The sequence below is a fragment of the Prionailurus viverrinus genome, chromosome F1, assembly GCF_022837055.1.
Source record: "Prionailurus viverrinus isolate Anna chromosome F1, UM_Priviv_1.0, whole genome shotgun sequence".
NCBI lineage: Eukaryota > Metazoa > Chordata > Mammalia > Carnivora > Felidae > Prionailurus > Prionailurus viverrinus.
The window spans coordinates 11,012,288-11,025,415 of record NC_062577.1 but is presented as its reverse complement, the minus strand read 5'-3'; the positions used below and the strand labels follow the sequence as shown (position 1 = coordinate 11,025,415).

General features: G+C 43.1%; 1 long non-coding RNA gene across 1 annotated transcript in view; it reads left to right on the top strand.

The window, feature by feature from the left end:
• The window catches only part of LOC125154985 (uncharacterized), a 229,689-nt gene that overhangs the window by 140,341 nt on the left and 76,220 nt on the right, over positions 1-13,128 (top strand). The gene's annotated exons all lie outside the window — the stretch shown is intronic.

The following is a 13,128-nucleotide window of genomic DNA, read 5'->3' as shown; positions in this document are numbered from 1 at the left end:
GGTGGGAACATCTGAGTCCGTCTGAGAGAAGAGTAAAAGAGGATTCAAGAGGAAGGGAGCCAAAAACTGAGTGTTGAAGGAAGAATAGATGCCTGCCAGGTAGTCAATGAGCAAGGAACACATGATGGGCATGGAGGAAAAAATGGGCAAATGCACAGAAAAGAGGCCTTGAGTGATCAAGTTACAATTAGTTCAGTGTTGCTGAGCAGAGGTGATGGGGATAGCAGAGGGTAGACTCAACATGCAGGGCCCTGATTATGAAGGACTTTGAAATGCCACACTCAAGGGTTTGGATACCATCCTCTAGGTTATGGTGATCCATTCAAGGATTCTGAACGAGGAAGTGACAAGGTAAGAAAAGATCAGATTCATATGGAAGCTAGCCAGACAGCTGGATTCATATGGACAGTGGCTAGGATCAGGGATACCAGGATGTAATTTCAATAGTCTAGAACAGAGATGCTGAGGGACTAAAATAGAGAAGTGTCAGGGGAATGGAGAATAGAGAGACATAAGAGATATATAGGACATAGATGTTCAGGAAGTTGTTGGCTGATTATAGACTTGATGCTTCAAAGAAGGTCTTTGAGATTTTATATTGTGATTTGTATGCATATCACTTTTTTTATTAAAAAATTTTTTTAATGTTTATTTTTGACAGAGAGAGACAGAGTGTGAGCAGGGGAGGGGCAGAGAAAGAGTGAGACACAGAATCTGAAGCAGGCTCCAGGCTCTGAGCTGTCAGCGCAGAGCCTGACACGGTGCTCGAACTCGTAAACCATGGGATCATGACCTGAGCTGAAGTCAGAGGCTTAACCAACTGAGCCACCCAGGCGCCCCTGTATCACTCTTGATTTAGTATAGAAAGCAGTGGCCATCCTGTTTCACAAAGAAAGGGACTTAGTACAGGAATTAGGTGCATGTAATAGAGGGAAGGACTGGAGGAGCAACATCCAGGGTTCTCCCTGCCAAAATCAGGGCCTTGTAAGAACACATGACTAGAGCTACCATCCAATGGGCAGGAACCACTGCGGTTGCCACAGACACTTCCAGAGGGTGGGACGCGGAGTTTGGCTGATGTAAACATACCTGTTGGAACATGTTTATGGATCAATGTAGTCACCAAAATTCAGCCTCTGCCTCCCTTTGTCTTCCAAGCCCAGATATCTAAATCACTGGAAAAACCTAAATTGCCTTCAAGCCCTAACTACAAGGAAGTCTTAGAAATGTAGTTTTTAGCTTCCAGTCCTTGTGATGCAGGAGGGAGTCCAAGGGGGAGGGATGGTATGCCAAGAGTCCCTAGGCAGCATCTAGCACCGTGGGTTACATGGTATTAAGTGGAAGCCACTCCTGCATTCTTAGGATACCTAAACATACTCCTATTCTTCTCTGATACCAATACGGTAAACACTCAGTGCTTTACCCTTTTGGTTATATATTTTCTGATAATTCTTACAGGACTTCAAATCTCTCCACTGTACAATGAGCAAATTGAACTAGATAATTGCTAAAGTCCTTTCAACATTCCATGAATCTCTTAATTTACTGACTAGGCTTCAGCAACCCTTTTCAGAAATAGAAAATGTAAGCCAACGATGACACAAATGCATGGAAATTACTTAAGAGGATTTTTCTTGTTCTATGTATCCCACTGTCAACAAGTCAATTTTATTTGTTGCTGAGACCCACTTGTTCAATGGGAGGTGTCAGCTAATAGAACTGAGAATCTAAGAGAGTCAAGAACATAGAGCATGAGAGAGAATCTTTGGGGTAGACCTCTTTGGAAAGAGCTGTTGGTGTGTTGCGTGTGCCATTTTCCCATCAAAGAAATGTAATCAAAAGACCTGGTTCTTGAGATAAGCATAAGGGGAGGGGCTCAATCCCACCATTTGGGGAGCAGTTGGGTGCTCTGTGGAATTTTTGTCCACCTGACCTTTCCTGGAAAATCTAGAGGATGGGAATTGGGCTGGCTAGCTGTGAAGGGGAGTTGTGTTTATGTTGTGTTTGGCCAGCACTCCCCGAGTTTATTGAGACAAAGCATGTGTTAGGGTTTCCTGAGGGATGGATGTGAGCCATCGAAAGAGAACTAATATGGGGTCATATTAGGTCCTGTCCACTAGGGCTATGGAAGTGTCTGCCAGAATAGGGTCCATTCTTCTGAGTCAAGAGAACTGTTGGGGAGAGGTCACCATTGTTTTGGGGTGCCAAGACATCCATATAAGTAAGAACTAGTTTTATTTTTTTTTTAATTTTTTTTCAACGTTTATTTATTTTTGGGACAGAGAGAGACAGAGCATGAACGGGGGAGGGGCAGAGAGAGAGGGAGACACAGAATTGGAAACAGGCTCCAGGCTCTGAGCCATCAGCCCAGAGCCTGACGCGGGGCTCGAACTCGCGGACCGCGAGATCGTGACCTGGCTGAAGTTGGACGCTTAACCGACTGCGCCACCCAGGCGCCCCAAGTAAGAACTAGTTTTAAACATCTACCAAGCTCAGAGATCTAGAAGCCAGAATGTTATAATACCAATTAAATTAGATGTCTCCCCCATCTCCGCCTTTTTTTAACCTCTCTTTCTCTTCTCTTCTTCTGATCCCTTCCTGGACTTTCTGAAAGAATCAGAAACCTCCCTGTCGACATCATGGGGAGGAAGAGTGGACACACAGGTGATACAGAAGAAAGGTTTCATGCCCCACTTCCAAAACCTTAGGTCTCCCCTGCTGGCAGGCCGAGGGCGAAGTACTAGAGAGAAGATTAGAACTTTAAATAAAGTCCAAGGCTTTGATTATTACACGAGAGACTGAACCTTCCATTTTCTGAATTAAGTCAGTGGTTGTGACCTAACAAGACTGCAGAAGTATCTATTACCCAAAAATGATCAGGAGAGTCATGAGCTTGTGGGTCTTTCCCTGTAAGTTCCCACAGCTTGACAGTATCTTTAGAGAGATAAGTGGAGGTACTCCAGGTACTTAATCAGATGAGCGAAAACATCCCCGGAGTTACTTGGTAGATTAAAGAAGGCAAGACGGAGAAGCAATGGGAGAACGTTTTCCGACATGCCCTGGAGATGCCTCTTCAGCTTTGATCTTGGGCATGATGGAGGACCAGGAGGCAGAGACATGTTAAGGCCAGGGAGAAGGGCAGTCATTACCAGGCTCCTTCCATCTCCCCATGAGTTGGGAGTGTACCTCCTGCTTGGTCCCAGCTCTCCCTGTCCTCAAAGTGCCATGCTATTTTTTTTTTTTGCAGCCCGGAGCTCTCCAAGCTCAAACCACGGGGGCTGGCAGCACCCCGGGGTTCACACTAGGCTTTTCCAAGAGCCAGATGAAGATCAGATTGAGATTAAGGAACATTCTAGAATACTAACAAATATTTATTTATTTATTTATTTATTTATTTATAAATTTTTTTTAATATTTATTTTTGAGAGAGAGAGAGAGAGAGAGAGAGAGAGAGAGAGAAAATATGAGTGGGGGAGGGGCATAGAGAGAGGGAGACACAGAATTTGAAACAGGCTCCAGGCTCTGACCTGTCAGCACAGAGCCTGCCATGGGCTCACAGTCACAAACTGCGAGAGCATGACCTGAGCCGAAGTCGGACACTTAACTGACTGAGCCACCCAGGCACCCTGAATACTAACAAATATTTAGAACATGTTTTGCATTTACTATCTCCTAACTCCCTTGCAAGATAATTAGGATCAGGATTCTCGGTTTACTAACGAAGTAGTAACAATGAACTGTTCAAAATAATGAAACCAGTAAAAATTTATGACTTTATGGTGTATGCTTTTTTCCAATATCTTATAAAATGGGAGTAATGAGAATACAAATATTGATTGAGCACTTACAGTGTGCCAGGCATCGTCTGAGACCTTGGAATGCCACCACAGCAGAGTACTGTCCCCTAGAAATGCGTTTAGTGTGGACTCCAGGATACGGCACGTGGGATGCTTCACACTGCACCTGGCACTCTGGAAGTGACGTGGTGGCATTGGGGGACAGCATTCATGATAACGATTGTTGTTTGGGTCGACTGCTCACTTGCTGTGTACCAGGCATGCATTTTAGGCAAATTATCTCAGTGATTTTTGTAAGGGCCTTGGGCGTCAAGTATTACTATCTCCATCTTACAGGTGAAAAACTGAGATTCAGAGGGGTTAAGCTGCACAAGGTCACGCAGCTAACACGTGGCGGAAGAAAGGTAGGGGGAAGGGAATGAACGTGCACCGAGTATTTATTAGGTGTCAGGCCCTGCGGTGGAACACGAAGATGGCAGGAAGCCACACACGTTGCCGACGATGATACAATTTTGATGATGATTAGCACAATACCAGAGGCTTACAAAAGGGTCATTCGAACTCAGAAGAGCGAGGAGTTTGTCCTGCAGGAAGGGACTAGAGATTTGCAGTTGCATCAATGTTTGAGTGAGGTCTTGAAGAATGGGAGGAATAAAAGTGTGGTTAGAGAGAGGGGAAACACCTGTCAGCCCTGGGACCACAAGATCAAGGCACACACCTGGGAGACTGCACAGGGAGGGTGAGCCTGGTGCGGAATGGGTGTGTCCCAGGGAGGGATATCTCTAGGTAGCCACACCTCTTTGCAAGGGATCTGACACTTTGCAAGGGATCTGACAGTCACGTGGCAAATCATGAACAGGGAATTTGGCTTTTGAGAGAGAGCAATGTCTTAAACCAAGGAAATATATTTCTAATGGTGGAAGATCAACCACTAGAAAAAGGTCAGGTTGGTAGAGAGGATGGTTTTTTTCATAAGCAAGTGGCCGTGCATCCTGGTTTACTTCACACGGTCTCAGAACATCAGTTGTGCTGGCATCTTTATGAATAGAGCCCTCTCTCACTCTCGAAAGTGATCTAGTTTGATTGGAAAGTGATGCGCATTGCAGCCTCTACAAACACCACAAACTCTCTCTCTCTCTGGTGGCTACTGTCTTGGATTAGATGTGTGGCGTGAGTCTATTTTCTGGAACCCTCTTAATGTAAATGAAAGATAGTCTTCTGTAAGACTCTTACTTATTGAGCTGTTCTCCTTTATAAGAAGACAAGTCTATTGAGGAGAACCCTTTTCTTAAATAATGCGAACATCTTCCCTTGATTGTTTCCCCAAGGCTCTGACTCAGAGCAAATGCTTCCAAGTGGGCCTGTTTCCCAGTGCGTTTAGGGTTTCCACTCATCTAGGTGGTGATGCACTGTGAGTGGCTGTCCCCAAAACTCCAGTTTCCACCAGGCTCTCCCTTTTCTGACCCCCTAATACTTCTCTAGTCTGTTTCACAGCATTCCGGACTATTGTTTTTCATTTACTGTAAGAAGTATACTTTATTCCTTTTTTAAATGGAGGTATAATTGAAATACAATATTATAGGACTCTTAAAAACTGAGAATAAACTGAGGGTTCATGGGGGGTGGGAGGGAGGGGAGTGGGTGATGGGCATTGAGAAGGGCACCCGTTGGGATGAGCACTGGGTGTTGTATGGAAACCAGTTTGACAATAAATTTCATATTAAAAAAAGGAAATACAACATTATATTGGTGTCAGGTGTATGATGTGATTTAATCTTTTTATATATTGCAAAATGATCACCACAATAAGTCTGATTGACATCTGTCACCACATATAGTTACAAAAATTTTTTCTTTTTTTTTTTTTTTTTTAAATTTTTTTTTTCAACGTTTATTTATTTTTGGGACAGAGAGAGACAGAGCATGAACGGGGGAGGGGCAGAGAGAGAGGGAGACACAGAATTGGAAACAGGCTCCAGGCTCTGAGCCATCAGCTCAGAGCCCAACGCGGGGCTCGAACTCACAGACTGCGAGATCATGACCTGGCTGAGGTCGGACGCTTAACCGACTGTGCCACCCAGGCGCCCCAAAAAATTTTTTCTTTTAATGAGAACTTGTAAGATTTACTCTTTCAGCAACTTTCATATATACAATACAGTATTATTAACCAAAGTCACCATGCTGTATATTACATACTCAAAACTTACTTATTTTATTTTATTTTTATTATTTTTTTTTATTTTAGAGAGAGAAAGAGAACATGAACACGGAGGGGGCAGAGGGAGAGAGAGAATCTTAAGCAGGCTTCACACTCAGAGCAGAATCCAACACAGGTTCAATCCCATGACCCTGGTATCATGACCTGAGATGAAATCAACAGTCAGACACCCAGCCACTGAGCCACCCAGTCACCCCACCTTATTTATTTTATAACTGGAAACTTGTACCTTTTGATCCCTGCTCCTGATTCCTCATTTCTGGCAAACACCAATCTATTCTCTGTATCTATGAGTTTTTTGTTTTTTGTTTTTTTTCTTTTAAGATTCCGCATATAAGTGAGATAGATCATGGTATTGGTCTTTCTTTGTCTGACTTATGTCACTTAGTATAATGCTCTCAATTTCAATCCATGTTGTCACGAATGGCGAAATTTCATTCTTTTTCATAACTGAGTAATATGCCAGTGTGTGTATGTCTCTCCCTCTCTCTCCATATATATGTTTATCCATTCATTTGTCAGTGGACTTTTGGTTGTTTCCATATCTTGGCTATTGTAGGTGCTGCTGTAACGAACATGGGGGTTCATGTATCTTTTGGAATTACTGTTTTCATTTTCTTTGGGGAAATACCCAGAAATGCATTGCTAGATCATATAGTAGTTCTATTTTTCATTTTTTGAGGAATGTCCCTACCATTATCCATAGTGGCCACAAATGTAAATGCTCAACAACAGTGCACAGGGGCTCCCTTTTCTCTATAGTCTTGCCAATACTTTTTGATAAACCATTCTGACAGGTGTGATATCTTACTGTGGTTTTGGTTTGCGTTTCCTTGATGGTGGGTGACGTGGAGCATCTTTTCAGTAGCTGTTGATTATCTGTTAGTTTTCTTTCTGTTCTTTGTGCACTGTTTCAACCATTAGGTGGTGAGCTTTTTTATCTCAAAGACCATGACTGACTCGTCTTCTCATCGCTCTTCCTAGGACACTGATAAGCACATAGTAGGGGTTCAGTAAGTGTGTTTTTATCAAATGGCTAATTAACAAAATGTGCTTTGGAAGTAAATCCCTATCTCTTCATAGGGGTTGGAAGGAATTTAAGAGGGTTGTAAAATCTGTCCTTTGCTTCACAGTGACTATATTATGACAAGATGGGGCAGCACAATTATCTGGTCAGGCTCTTGGATTTTGTATTGACTTCAGTTCTCTATTTCTCAAATTCTGTAAGTGATTTATGGTTTGAATAGCAAGCCGGCAGGAGCGGTTTACACAGTAGGCCTGTTATTTGGCTTCTCTGGGCAACAGATTAGGATTTTGGAGGGGACGAGAGAATTTGGAGAGTGTGGGAAGCCTGGTGCTTGTCGCAAAAGCTGATTGATGCAGAATGTGAGAGGAGTTGGGGAGATTAAAAAAAATTTTTTTTAATGTCTTATTTATTTTTGAGAGAGACAGAGACAGAGCGTGAGTGGGGGAGGGGCAGAGAGAAAGGGAGACCTAAAATTCAAAGCAGGCTCCAGGCTCCAAGCTGTCAGCATAGAGCGAATGTGGGGCTCGCACCCACGAACCGTGAGATGGAGACCTGAGCCGAAGTCGGCCTCTTAACTGGCTGAGCCACCCAGGTGCCCCTGGGGAGATTTTCTAGATCACGTTACAACCTGTAATTCTCATTATCATATTTTGCTGGATTTAAGGGAGTTTGGGGGTATCTACAAATGTATCCGGAGGCCTTGATTTATTATAATTTCTAGATCCCTGGCTTTATCCGATCACGTCTGCAGGCCTGTTCTTACCACAGAGATACTCCTATGCACCCTTGTCTGGGCCCAGGCCTAGCTGGTTCTGTCTTATCCCAGGAATCGAAGGAGGGAGAAGGGGGGGGGGGAGATTTGGCCTTCCCTTTCCTGAAGTCTCCTTCAATAACAAGATATTACAGCACATCACCTTGCGGTGACCCCTCACGTTGGCCAGGAGGATGCTCTGAGCCACGTGAGGAAGGCCAAAGGGCCAGAAGGGCAGGCTCCCCTTTCCTTTCTCCAGTGACTGCTTCCTCTTCCTGACACCACCCTGCCCTGTCAAGTGAACTTTAGCTCAACCCCGTTCTAGCTGTGACGATCTTTTGCTTGTAGCAGTAAGTGTCTTTCTCTTTCTCTTTCTTAGGGATACTTCTTCTAAAGCTGGGGCTTCAAAGGGTGTCGGGAACTCGATCTTCCTAATCCACCGTGATGTCAAGCCCCTCTTTAGGGGTTGACGGTCGTGCCCCGCTGGCATTCACACAGCCTTGCTTTTTACCACTGTCATCACCGCCCTGCACATACGCTGCCCTTCAGCCTGTCTGGCACCCTCATGCCCACCAGGCACACTACATTCCTTCTCCTTTTTCTGCCTGCCACAGGCCTCTGATACTGGGAGCGGGGGCTCTTCCACTTTCATTTTGTCTGTACAAATCCTATAGATGGGGCCAAGACCCTGAACCGACTTCACTCTCCCCAGGAAGGCTTCCTAGCACCTGCACACTTTGCTGCTGAGTTCCAGAGGTCAATCACTGTGTCCCACGCTGCTTCCCACCGCAGACTTCCCCGGATTGTTTGCTAATTGTCTCATGAATGTTAATTACCTCTGTAGACAGATTTCATATTTCCTATCAGAGACTGTCATGTATACTTTAAAATTTTATCTTCCTCAACACCTAGCGGAGAGCTGGGTATCCAGTAGGAGCTCCATAAGTAAATGTTGATTTTACCTGATGACCCCGGTCTAAGTTTTCTTATTAGTGACACAGAACAGTGATTAACTTCGTCTGCCGGGGTATTATCTGGCACTGCAGGATTTGGAACAGACTTCACCTCTTTCCACAGGAATGCTTGGAGCCATTTTTCCTTTGGTTTGAATAAAATATGCTATATTTATCTTTCGAAGCAAGTCTGTGCCACATAAGTTGGTTTTTTGGTCATTAGAATTGGTTGCAAAACACATTCTCTACATTCATTGTGTTATGTGAAACTAGCTTCGGGTTTTGGATCCAGTTAAAGCCGTGAGATTTTGGCATACGTCTCCTTTCTGACATGGTCAGGGGAGCAGTGGGGAAGGTGGTGATTTAGATGCTGAGAAGTTTCCTGAGTTTTGAGATTAGGTGAGTCACTCCACAAAGGTGGCTTACTGCTTAACCAAGGCATTCCCAGATTCAGAAACCCCCGGTGTCAGGCAAGCCTGGTTTCCCCAGCCTGCTATTCAATTCAGTTAAATTCACTCATTAACTCAGCCATTCATTAAAATATATGTGCCAGGGTGCCTGTGTGGCTCAGTGAGTTAAGCATCCGCCTCTTGATTTTGGCTCAGGTCACAATCCCAGGGTCTTGGGATCGAACCTTGCATGGGGCTCTGCACTGCCAGCACAGAGCCAGCTTGGGACCCTCTCTTTCTCTGGCTCTTAAAATAAATACATAAGCTTAAAAAATATATATGCCTACTATGTGCGAGGTCCAGGGGTAGGCACTGGGGATCCAGTAGTGAATAAATTTGACAATGATTTCTCTATTGAGAAATCGCAGGAGATATGGATACATGAGGCACTGCTCCAGCATTCATGGATCCTCTCCCCTCTGTGTGTGTGTGTGTGTGTGTGTGTGTGTGTGTGTGTGTGTGTGTGTAGGAGGATGATAGTGGGGAGGGAGAGACTGAGATGAGTACAGGCATCACCCTAGCAGGTTGTCAAGGTTGGTAACTATCAACACTATATGTTTCCTGGGTCACTTTGGTCTAAAGTTAGAGGATTGGACCAGATCACTTTTTAAGCCCTTCATTCTTGATTTCCAGTCTTCCTTTCATTCTTTAAAAAAAATTTTTAATGTTTATTTTTGAGAGAGAGAGTGTGCAAGTGAGGCAGGGGCAGAGAGAAGGGGACAGAGGATCCGAAGCAGGCTGAGCCTGATGTGGGGCTTGAACTTGTGAACGGCAAGATCATGACCTGAGCTGAAGTCGGACACTCAAACAACTGAGCCGCTCATGTGCCCCTTTTATTCTTTATTAATTATTGTTATTTTTTAAGTAGGCTCCACACCCAGTGTGGGGCTTGAACTCACAACCCTGAGATCAAGAGTTGGATGAGCCCCCCAGGCACCCCACTGAGCCACCCAGGTTCTACCGACTGAGCCACCCAGGCACCCCACTATATTTATATTTAAAATAACATTAAATATAATATGTAATTACAACTATTGTACATATAGTAACATTAACTATAATAAAATATTTAACTCTTTGTTATATTCTTTATTTTCTATTATGCTACGACATTTAAAAAATTAATATGCATATTTGTTTATTGATTGTTTTCACCCAGTAGAAGGTAACTTTTTAAGGGACAATGTCTATTTAATTCACTGTTAGACCCCCAGAGCCTGGGATAGACTCTAGCATGTGATAAACATTGAATAACTGTTGATGGAAAGTATGAATTCTATTTGTTCTTAACTATTATCATTTTTACTGAACCTTTTGGACTGGAGAACCCGATTTTGGAGCTGGAAGCATTGGCATTGAAATGCTTTTTGCAGCACAGCAGCAGTCTGGGAAAGAAGCCGATTACGTTGCCCCCAGTATTATCTGTTTATTGTTCTCCAGGAAGAAGACTGAGAAGAGGTCAGGGGAATAGCGTGAAACACTGGACAGGAGTAGTGTTATCTGAGAGCAGGCAAGGGACGCAGCGGCATTTAGATAGGGGTTTGCCACTATCTTGCTGGAAACTTTTCAAGAAGTTCTAATTTTCTTATTTGAAAGCTCCGGGTCTTACATTGATAGTTTAGAGTCCCTCCTTAATTTACATACATTTGGGAAAGGAGGATTAATAATGAGCAGTTATGCTCTCACACAGAGGCACCTGTTCACCTCCACACGGAGAATTTTCAGTCTGTTAAATTTGCTGCCAGTCTTTGAGCTAATACGCCCAGGGTGGAAAGTGCACGCTGGCCAGCTGTGGGTTATGAGTCTCGCTTCGGTATTACCATCGGATAGAAACTCTTCATTCTTGTGTCATGACTCAGATCATGATCTCATGGTTTGTGGGTTCGAGTCCTGTGTCAGGTTCTGTGCTGACAGCTTTGAGCCTGGAGCCTGCTTCAGATTCTGTGTCTCCTCCTCTGTTTCTGCCCCTCCCCCTCTCGTATCTCTCTCTCTCTCTCTCTCTCTCTCTCTCAAAAAAGAAAAAAAAAAAAAAGAATGTGACTGTCGCTACCAGTGAGAAACTCACTGCCTTGTGATCATTGTTGCTAAGACCAAACACTCAACTTGTCCTCCTCTTGGATATCAACTATGAGTTGGTCTAAGTTGGACATGGGAATTTTTACTGCTGGCCCCCTTTCTGGGGTCCTGGTCCCGGAATGAACAGATTGGTTGCATAAGCCTGTGGCCTGCGTGGTTTGGGGCTTTGTTCCCTTCACACCAGCCCATAGCCGATGTCCTAGCTTCCCATGTATCAAAAGCTAGAGTTCCAATAATCTCAAAGAGATATTGAAATATGATCCCCCTAGGAGAGGTTACATTTTCAGCTATTTTCAGTAATCCTTATTAAGCGTGAATTATAATCTCAATCCATTTATTGAGATTAATGGAACAACAGAAGAAATATGAAGGCAGTGGATATTTGTGTGACATGGAAAATACTCTAAGGAGCACAAAAGCAGAAAGGGAAAGCCAGGAACTTCCAAGTAAAACCTCATTACCACCATAGTTTTTTTCCAGTGTCAGGGAGTGCCATGGGCTTTCTATATACCTGTGTCATGAACTCAACACAGACAGAATTGAAAGCTCTATTTGTCAGACATCCACCCTGTTACATAACACACAGGAGGCTATATACTTCCATGTGGTAACATTATATTATTACATCTTAATCCTTTTGGTAATCAGAAGTGGGCAATTACCCCGACCAATCTATGTCTACAACTTAACAAGCTCTTTATTTTCAGGGCCTCAATCATACTTAAACTGATAACCAAGTCTGTGAGAAGCAGTTGTGAATACAGTAGGAAATACGGTAGGAAAAGGTTGGAGCAGTGTAGGTACCCTCTAAGGATTAGAAAGCATAGTCAGAATTTACTTTGGTAAATAGCGTTATCTTAACCTGAGAGAACTGTCAACAGAGAGATGTTTTTCTAGATTATACGTGCTTCCCTTCTATGCTTTGCCATAAGAATTAGCCAGGGAATTGGAAGATCTCTGGAAATACCGCTACTTCTTTGTGTATATATTTCCTTGTCTGTAATCTGGGCGGGGAGAATGTTCTGACCGGTTTACATGCTGTTCTTTTTTTTGTTTTGTTTTTTAAGATCAAAGATTTATTATCTCTGTTGACAAGTGCAATTACAAAGCAAGCCTCAAAATCAGTGTCGCCATGCCATCAGTGGAGAGCTAGAGCTGAATGGAAACTGCAGATCTGAGTTTACATCATGATCCCAAACACTTGCTATGAAACCTTCGAAAAATTGCTTAATCTCTTTTCGGCAATTTTCCCATCTTTCAAGTGGGGATAATAATACTTGACTTGGAGAGTCGTTAGGAAGATTCAATGAGAAAATGGAAGTGCCCGTCATAGTGTTTGATACACAATAGGTATTCTATAAATATTAATTTCTTCACTCCATTTCCTCTGTTCCCAGGAAAGACTACAGTCTTAAAATCTGACATAGTTAGGGATGTTAAGGCTCTTATAAAAGAAATGATAGGGACACACATTTTATTAATTGCACTATGAGTTATTTCTTTTGACTTTAAAAACTTAGAATGAATTCATCACGTTGTATAAAGCACAGAAATATCTCCAGTTGGAAGCTGTTAATCCATTCATATCAATTCAGATTAATTAACAAGTCATATAGTTTTTAAAATGAGGAATGTGATCAGATTATGGTATCAACATTTTTTTTATTTACATCCAAATTAGTTAGCATATAGTGCAACAATGATTTCAGGAGTAGATTCCTTAATGTCCCTGACCCATTTAGCCCATCCCCCCTCCTACAACCCTTCCAGTAACCCTCAGTTTGTCCTCCATATTTATGAGTCTCTTTTGTTTTGTCCCCTGCCCTGTTTTTATATTATTTTTGTTTCCCTTCCCTT